This window comes from Alligator sinensis, unplaced genomic scaffold, assembly GCF_000455745.1.
Source record: "Alligator sinensis unplaced genomic scaffold, ASM45574v1 scaffold354_1, whole genome shotgun sequence".
Classification (NCBI taxonomy): Eukaryota; Metazoa; Chordata; order Crocodylia; family Alligatoridae; genus Alligator; species Alligator sinensis.
In genome coordinates, this window is record NW_005842200.1 from 194307 (window position 1) to 203890 (window position 9584).

Consider the following 9584-nt stretch of genomic DNA (forward strand, 5'->3'; position numbering starts at 1 on the left):
TCTTTCCTGCCTATGCAGGGGGTCGGACTCGATCTATTGAGGTCCCTTCTGACCCTAACATCTGTGAATCTATGGTTGTAGTTTAATTTTTTTGTGAAGACTAAAGCAAAGTAACTGTTGAGTAGCTTTGCTTTCTTTGCATCTTCTGTTAAGAGTTTACCCTTGCTATTTAACAGTGGACCCACAGCTTCCTTGGTCTTTCTTTTCTGGCCAGCATACTTACAAAACCTCTTCTTGTTGTCTTTAAACTCCCTTGCCAGGTGCAACTCATTCTTTAGGTCTGTAGACAGCCCACATTGAAGCACCATTGGGCCCCAGACAGTCCCGTCGGCATCTACATGTGTATTCTGGTGCACTAAATAATGCCACCACAGGATAGTATTTGTGGTTGCATCTACACAAGATGTGTACTGCAGAGTTGCCTAATTAGCTCTGCAGTAAAGTCTCAGCACCTATATGTGCGGCTGTTATTAGGGCTCAGTAAACTAATTAACTCTGCCATAGGTTAGTATTTGTAACTCAGCAGTATTTGTACTCAGCAGCATGATTTAGTGTGCCGCAGTGCATGTGTAGATGCTGCCTGCTGGCTAGCTTTGCACTAGAGCACCTATGTGCCCCAGCCAGCCCCTCTGCAGCACATTAAGCCAAGTTGGAGCACCCCTGGGCTGGTAGGCTGACTCCCCCCAGATCCTCTGTCAGTATGGGCTGCTCTGACCTGGGTCAATGTGCTGCGCCCCTGGGCTCACATGTAAACTCTGGTATGAACTGTGCTGGAGTTTATTCGGTCGAATTAATGGCACTTGTAAACACTGGGTACACCTACAAGCACTAACCAACAGGGGAGTCGATTAGTTTACTGTTGCCTAATAGGGCCACACATGTAGACGCTGAAACATTACTGCAGAACTATCTATAACATACAAGGGGGAAAAGCTGCATTATCCTGGTGACTTCTGTTCTCGTGATGTAGGCTGGAGGTCTCATGGTGCCAGGGCTAAAACATCTCTGGAATTTCTAAAATGCATTGATGACATTTTCCTAGTTCAAATATTGTTTTATGCAACATGGCGGAATTCTAAATTAAATTTCATCTTGATAGGTAAAAAGGAATTGATCACAAAACCAGAAACAAGTAGTTGATGAGATATAATTAAGTCATGATTATTTGTCTTTGTTATGTACAAACAGAATAAAATTCAAACTAGCATTATGTATTCTTGGTGTATCCTTAAAAAGGCCAGGTTCATAAGACTGAAAACAATATTGAGGCAAACCATTTGAGAGAATGAATTTAAAAATTGATAATTGAGAACAGTGTAAGAAGATTACTAGAGGGAAATAGTGAAATTGTCCATAATAATAATAATAATAATAATAATAATAATAATAATGCAGAAAATTCAGAAGCGTGTAATAAATATTTAGGAATATAGGACTGGAAGGTACTTTTCAAGTCATCAGGTCTAGTGCCTTGCATTTACAGGCAATCATTTATTCAAAATGTCCTAAAAATCACCCAATCTCCCACACATTACAGACATTAGAAAAGCAAAATTAATGCCACCAAAAATGCCACAATTAAAAAGCAGGAGAGGAGAACACCATGAATGCCCTGCCACTACCATGGCAGAGAAATATTTTGGTTAATATTTCTGCTCCTAATTTGAGAATAGCTGCTGCTGATATAGTCATATTATTCTTGATGAGAACAGAATACTTTTCAGTCCTATAAGCAGAATGTTAAACTGTAGCTACTACAGCTAGGTATATTTAAATCAGTCCAAAGATTTTGCATTTGAGACAAGTTAAAAGAGCTGTTGGAGGAGCTCTTTCATCTCTTATTCAAGTCATGGACTACTGGAAAAATTCTGGAGGACCAAAAGTTAGTTAATGTTGTGTCAATGTTTTAAAAGGGTATACAGAACAACACAAGTAATCATGACCTGTCACCCTGTTTACATTGGGTAAAATTCTGACTTGGATAGGAATTGAGTGATCAAGAATTAAAGCAGGGGAATATAATTAATTACAATTAATATAGTTTGATGGAAAATAGATTAAGTTTTTAACAGTAAGATTACTTTATCACTAAAGCAACCTGGCAAGGATTGTCGAGGATTCTCTTGCTGGGATTTTTAAAATCAAGATTCAATATTTTTTTCCTAAAACATAGTTTCTAGTTCAGCTCAGAATGAATTCAAGATCCATGACCTGTGTACTGTGGGATCTCAGGCAAGATACAGAGGTCCGTTCTGGCTTTATAATCTTTGAATTTAACAAAAAAAACAAAACAAAACAAAACACCACATCTAGCTTCTGTAGTGTGATACTCAAAATAGCAACTCCTACAATTGTATGCAGCTCCCTACTTTCTCAAAATGGCATTCTAAAAAAAAAATACCCTACTTTCTGTGTTCTTTATTGGTACACTAGTAAACTTTTCCATGCTGTTTAGGTTACTTTCAAAAGCTGTATATACATTATCCAGCTTTAGATATGGTTAAGATTAGTCATGTATAACTTTAAGAAATTCAGCAATATGATATTTTTGACCACCTGCAAAGATGGCAACTTCACTGAAAAAAAATAGAAGAAAAATAGATAGTCACTGTATTAATTTGCTTTGCTTTATGCTCTGGTATTTTTTTCTTTTTAACTATAATGATGCTCTTCCCTTTACATGTTCTCTGAGTTGAGCAATTCTTCATGATCCAGCTATCTCAGAAGTGTTTTTAGTTCAAGTTATATTTATTTTAACTTCACTGAACTGATTTTCAGGGTATTTATGGCATTTAACTCCCGAGTCAGACAGGGGTTAATAAAGCTATTATTTAAATCATTATAAAATGATTCCAGTTGAATAAATGCATATGACCTAGTTACAAATACTTTTAAGGTCATAGGATGCTTGAATTTGTCTTTTAAAACACAACTATTCAAAATTCCCACCATATTTACCATCTTAAAAAAGAAATAAAGCAGTTAAATGAAAACAGATTTATACAATTCTTAGGATGAATAGGATTTAATTTTCACTTATTTTTCTCTCTTACAGTTATGGAAAATATGCTTATAATTTCTCTTTTAGTTATGAGAATGATAATTCATTGATCAGGTTGAATGTAATCTTTCTGTAAAATTGTAAAAGTATTTGAACTGTGACTTTTATATCATCTGCTTTGTGCATAAATATATTTTGATCAAATATTGTTATTCAGTATGCTTCTGGTTACATTACAGAGGATTTAGCTATATGGCTTAATCCTTAAGCATGTCTTTTTTCTAGTTTCAGTTTGGAAATGTGCACATTATAATTACTAAAGAGTTATATTTGTACTTTATGAATCAGAGACATTTTTTGAGTTGTGTATAAGTTTGCTCAAATATTTTATTTACCAAATTTCCAACTAAAAAAGGGCAAAAACTTTCAAACCAGACTACCACATTCCTGTAAACAGCAGAGAAACTTCACTTTGTATTTGGTAAATGGCAAGAGCTTGAAGTCTAAATATTGCTGGGTATAATTTAAATCTTGACTTGAGGACCCTGCCCTGTGACAGTTCCCTAAGGATGACCATGATCTCCCCAAGGCCCCCTTCCCATGCCAATTTGGCCCAGGGGCACCCTCAAATTCTTTCCCACCACATCTTTGATGATACCATATATTTGGGAGGCTGCCTTTTACACCCTCTTGGTCTCTTCTTGCTGGTCATTTGGACCCCATGGTTTCCCGGACCCCTCGTGGGTCCCGCTCTGCAATGGGTGCTTCAGGGGCACCCTAGCCTTATGGGCTATGCATGGCTCCAACCATCCCTTTACCACACCCCAAGCCTCACAGATAGAATAGACATTGTTCTGTCCTGGCCTTATTATAATCTGGCCCCTTGTCCTCTCTGGGCCTTACCTCTTTCAATCTGCACCCTCTCCAGCACTAGGGCTCTCCACAGCCCTGTCTCACTCTGTGCCCTCCTCCGGGGCTTCCCCATAATGCCACCCTCTCTCTGGGGCTGGGGTCAATACACCCTGAATGCTGTACCCTCACTGGCACTGGGATCCCCACACTGCTGTGGGTCCCCTATGAGGCCTCCTCCAACCCTTAGTAGCCTCACCCAAACCACCAGTGACAAACAGCAACACAAACGCAAGCCCCTTGGCTATAACATAAACTGAAGCCACCTGACTATAACCACATTCAAACCTACCAGGGATTCTTCATCTTGCAGCAGTATCAAACACTGCTCCTGCACCAGGCTTCTCCTCTCTTCCATGACTGACAGCTCCTTCCTCCTTGGCTGCTGGCAGGGAACAGCCCTGGCCTCAGCCCCTAGGGTTTATAAGGGAGCCAGGCCCTGCCCCTTTCAGTCAGCTGACCGCTGGCAGGTGTGATCTCTTGCTAGCTCCAGTTGCCCTGGCAACCAACAGCTTCCCTAGCAGTTTTCCCCTCTTTAGGAGCAGGACACCTCAGTGCTCTGTGACAAACTGTTTTTAAAAAAGCTACAGGAAAAAGAGAAATAAATCAATACGCCTGTATTTTAATAAATGTAAAGTATGTTCTTAGCTGTCCCATTATGTTAGTCATGCACATATGCAGGGATGGCTTATTTGACTACAAGATGGTTATCTCTTGGTATAAATGAGAGACTGGGAAAAGACAGGCTTATGATGGCTTCTTTGTGGGAAGGGAAAAGGAAAAGGAATAGATTGTATGTGAAGAACAAAGCAGATGGTTCCAAATCGGGGGGTTGTCAGTGTATCGTGGTGTGATTCAGAATGACATTATAGAGAGTAGCTTTTACAGAACTATACTATTCTTAAATGACTGAGTGATTTTCCTGCAATTCTTTAAAAGAAAATTGAAAGGTTCAACTAAAATAGAATGTTAAGAAAATGAGAATGCACTATTTGTCATGTATTTAAAATACAAATTTTAATTGGGGATGGCATGGCATTTGTAATCTTATTGGAAGAATACTTTTCATGAAAATTTTAATATTTTTTCTTGGTAATTGCAAATATTAGTGAACTTACTGTGGCCAATGAAGAAAGGAAAGGCATTAGAAAGCCATTAGAAAGGAAAGGCATTAAAATTTCAAGGTGCAAAGGGACTTGCTATAAACAGATCATTAGCTAAAGATAGAAATGTACTTTTGAACAAAGTGACCAATTTATGTTCAGGACTCAACAATAAGTCATAGAAGTTTTCACTTGTTGGAACCTTAGCTACTTTTAGTGTAAATCAACCTAGTTTTCAGGGTGTTCTTTTGGAGACATAAACATATCCTCAGGCAAGTCATCCTTGGTCATTAGCAGACAAATTATAACAACTGAAAACATGGGTGGGAACTTGCCATAGTTTAGCTGAATCTACTGTACTTGTTTTACCTGCCTCTTCTATCCAACAGTAAGTGAAAGGATAACAAAAACAACTTACCTCCTATTCCATTTGTGGGTTATATTATTGTAACTTAGCTTTACTTACTGTGCGACAGAACTGGGCATGGTTACAGTGGACCTCCTAACATGCACTTACAAGTTAAAGTTCCTGACACTTGAAGTGGTACATTTGTCTGTGTACTTTGGTTAACTGCAGAGGAAGCATCACTTGACTCTTACTCACGAAAGAACTATCATGCTAAGTTGCCTGGCACCCATAAAATGGTGTGCTCTTGTGTATGAATGAATCATCATAGAGGTATAACTACCACTTCCGTAGAAAAATAGTAGCCATAGGGATTAATTGTCCCTTCACTTACTTGCCACCACTTCCAGCTTTCTGAACTTCATAAACTGCCCCACTAAAATCTAAAACTGCCCCTTGCTAAAATCAGCAACTCCAGGATCAATAGCCCGGTTTTCCCATTATGCAAATGAATGCTACTGCAGTAAAACAAGTTGTGGTAGCTGAATATCTGACAAGCAGTTACCAAATTTGTCACTTCTTCTCCTTACTGATTAGTTTTCTATATCAGTTTACCCTTTTCTTAATTTTTTCAGAATAACTTTTTTGAAGATATCAAGGGATCTTCCAGAAATACTCTCCCCTTTTCCTCATAGTCACTTATTTATACCAACAATTGAACTGTCTTGTAGTCAGGCAAGCCATCCCAGCCTATGTACATAATAGGACAGGCAAGAACATACTGTGCATTTATTAAAATACAGAGGTGTTAATTTGCTTCAAGCAAATATGATGGTGTCTAGGACAGGTGTGTCAGCAGCAATCCTGTTTGTCTACTGGCTTATTTGCTCTGCGACTGGTACCATAATTTTCAAGCTAGAGAGAGAATGTCACTGACTGACTTCAGATTCACTCTTGTGAAATGCAGTATCACAGAACTGTTTCATCTAGTTGCTTTGGACTGAGGTGCTGCAGCTGGAGAGAAGCAGGCAACTCAACTATGTTTATAACCTGGATACCCATAGCACTTGCCCAGAAAGTAAGGACCAAGGTTTCAGGCCCCCCTCACCTGGAGGAGGCTTGAACCTCCATTTTTTTTTACTTACAAGCACAGTGCTCTGCAGCCTCCATGAAACCACTGCCAGTGCATGCATTAGATAAAACAGGTGGAGAGCAGTGGGGAAGTTTTTGCCTGCTTAGGAGCAGGAGTCCAGGTCCCCAGCCTTTCAGAGCAGCATCAGTCTCAATGAGCTGCACACCCTCTAGCTTGTTCTTTCTTTTGACCCAACATATTTCTTTCTCTTGGCTGCTCCTTCAAATAGAGCACTAAAGATCACAAACCGTGAATATGTGCTAGGATGCCATTTGGGTACATAAAGTGAAATAGGATTCTGCCACAAGTGTCTCCCAATTGTTTAGTTAGAATATGAGGCAACTAGGGCTATACCTTTCATTGTCTTATTTTAATTTTCCTCTGATGATAACTTGTGGTTACTAAGGTAACAGGGAGAGAAAGACATTAAAAGAAGATTTAACTACAATATAATATTTAATTACAATATATATTTAAATACTCAATCTAGCTCTCTCTGTGTTTGTCAATGGCCTTCTTTTCAGGACATTAACAAATTAAAACATACCACACAAGGTGAGCTCCTGGAAGAGAAGGATTAGAAAAAAATATAAAAGGCCTTTTCATGTCTCCTGGCAACTTGTAAATGACCACCAAACTGCTTAGTACAGAGACTCAACTGAAGGCCATATTGTATGGCAGTAGTGCCATCTTTTCCAGGCTGTGAGCCAGATAAGTGGTGCAGGCTCCTCTGTGAGCCAGATTGGTCCATGAACCCAATCCAGTGTGGAGTCAGTGCATGGGCACATTCTGGCATGTGACCCCAACTCTGCGCATTAGATAGGGCCCGCTGGCTCACCCCCATGTGCACCAGATGGGGCCTGCCACCCTAGCCCCATGTGTACTAAATGGGGTCTGCTACCCTAGCCCTGGCTTTATATGTGCCTGATCGGATCCATTCCTCTAGCCCCATAGAACAACCCAGTCTGGTGCACCGAGCCATGTCACCTGGCCCACAAGGCTTAGAAATTTGGCAGCAGGGGAGCACTTGCAGCCTTAATTGCCACAACCCCCTGCTGCCACATTTCTGGACCTATAAGGAGCCCTGTGAGCTGGATGACATAGCTCTGCAAGCTGGAGTTTGATCACCACTGCTGTAAGGGGTAGTCCACCAGCTTAGATGATCTGAGAAGTCTCAAATTTACATTTAAAAATATATTTTGCTGCAATACAAAATCTAGCTAACTGGAAACCTGATTCTGTATGACACCAAATTTTATAATCCACTAATACCTCATTTTAACTGATGGAGAGTTTAAGAAATGAAATTATCATCTATTGAGAATAGATAGCAATTTACAGACTACATACAAGAAGCCGGGTGATAGATTGTAGTCTACAGAAATGAAGTTCATAGAAAGTAACTAATATGCTTTGTTTTATCCTAGTTGCATGAAATGAACAATTACTTCACCTGGACCTGCTGTCACAGTCACAATTCTGCCTCTGTTGTTGAATTCCTCTAAACGTATAACTAAGTCCCTACTGCCTTAAAACTGAATTATAGTAAGAATTTTTTTCCTATTCAGTTTAATCAAGATGTTCCATATGTCAGATAGTGAATAATGAAGTGTAAATTAGAGCATCAGTGAGTAGATGTCCCAAAAATACAATTTAAGAGACTGTGGATTTACTGAGGTCTTCAAAGTCATTCCTCCTAAAGGCAGAGCTAAAAATGTAGTGGTTTTCTTATTCAGTTCCACTGCAAGATTGAAGAAAAATCTTCTCCTATCAGAGTGGAGAGTAGACAGGTCCAAAAATGCAAACTAACTATAAAGAAACATAACATTAGGTGGATTTTCTATTTTTAGCACTTACAGGAGAATTTAGTAATTAAAGGAGAATGGGGTGCCTAACTGAAAAAGTTGTGATTCTAGAATGGTTAGTTGCTGAGGCTTTTTAATGCTGATGTTCCAAACAATAGGCATCCTGTCTGAACCAGGTGGTGCTTTGGCTGGCTCAGAGTAAGCAGACAGACTGACTAATTTAGTCTTCTGTCAATGCGCTTTCTACTCTTTTGGTGCCTGTACACACCACGGGTTTTAATCCTCATTAAATTAAATAGGTTTATAAAATTTAAATTTGTTTGTTTTGGAGCGTCACATCTGTGTTTACACGCACTAGATTTTCAAACAAATTAAGCCAGGTCCCTGGCCAGCACCGTAGGAGAGCAGGATGGTCTAGCCTGCCCCCACCCACCCCATGCCCTGCCATGCAGCTGTGGAAGCAGGGAGCTGGTAAGCCACACAAGAAAAAAAAAGCAAAAGCAATTTGAAGGGGTGAACTACAAAAAAGTTGCAGCACCATCTGGTGAACAAACAGGCTCAATACATGTCTTTGAACGCCTTTGTGTTTGCACGCAATGAATCTATAGACGTAACGCTTTAATTCCCGGCGAGCCAAATTAAACTACGTCCAAGGAGTTTTAGCTTAATACACAAGAAAGATTTTTAAAGCATCAGGAAATCCCACTTGTGCAAACAGACACACAGTTGTAGCACATAAAAGGGCAAAAATAGTGGTGTGTACATGAGCCCTTTGTTCTTTGGTTTGAAATGTGGGTATGGTAAGAAGCCATAACTTGAAGCATTTTATATTTGGGAGTCCATAATTAGACAGTGTTTCTCAGCATGATTAAAGAGATTCCTGACCACCAGTTGTGGATATCAGACAACACTCTTCTCCTTCTACAAACTGACTGCATGAGTATGAGGTGACTTGCATTCACTTACAGCATTTGGGGAACACTGTCCAACATTAATAAGCATTACCTAATTTCCATTGTTTATCATAATTTTAGGTGGGCAGGAATATTTTTTGGTGATTGTGCTTCCAGAGCCATACCTTCTTCTAGCCACAAGTACAGGTTTAGGAATAAATGGACCATATCAAATTAGAATGGGACAAGTGACTTTATAATTGAAAACGGATTCACAGTATAGCATGGCCAAATCTTGTATTTAGATAAAGGCTGACTAAAGAATTTCTTGTTGCTTGAGGGACACTCTTTGCTTTAGGATCTAATACAACCTTTAAAAAAAAGATGAGAAAGAG

General features: G+C 39.4%; 1 protein-coding gene across 8 annotated transcripts in view; it reads left to right on the top strand.

Annotated features, from left to right (window-relative positions):
• TENM3 (teneurin transmembrane protein 3) overlaps nt 1-9584 on the top strand; it is a 540570-nt gene that overhangs the window by 174276 nt on the left and 356710 nt on the right. The window lies entirely within an intron of this gene.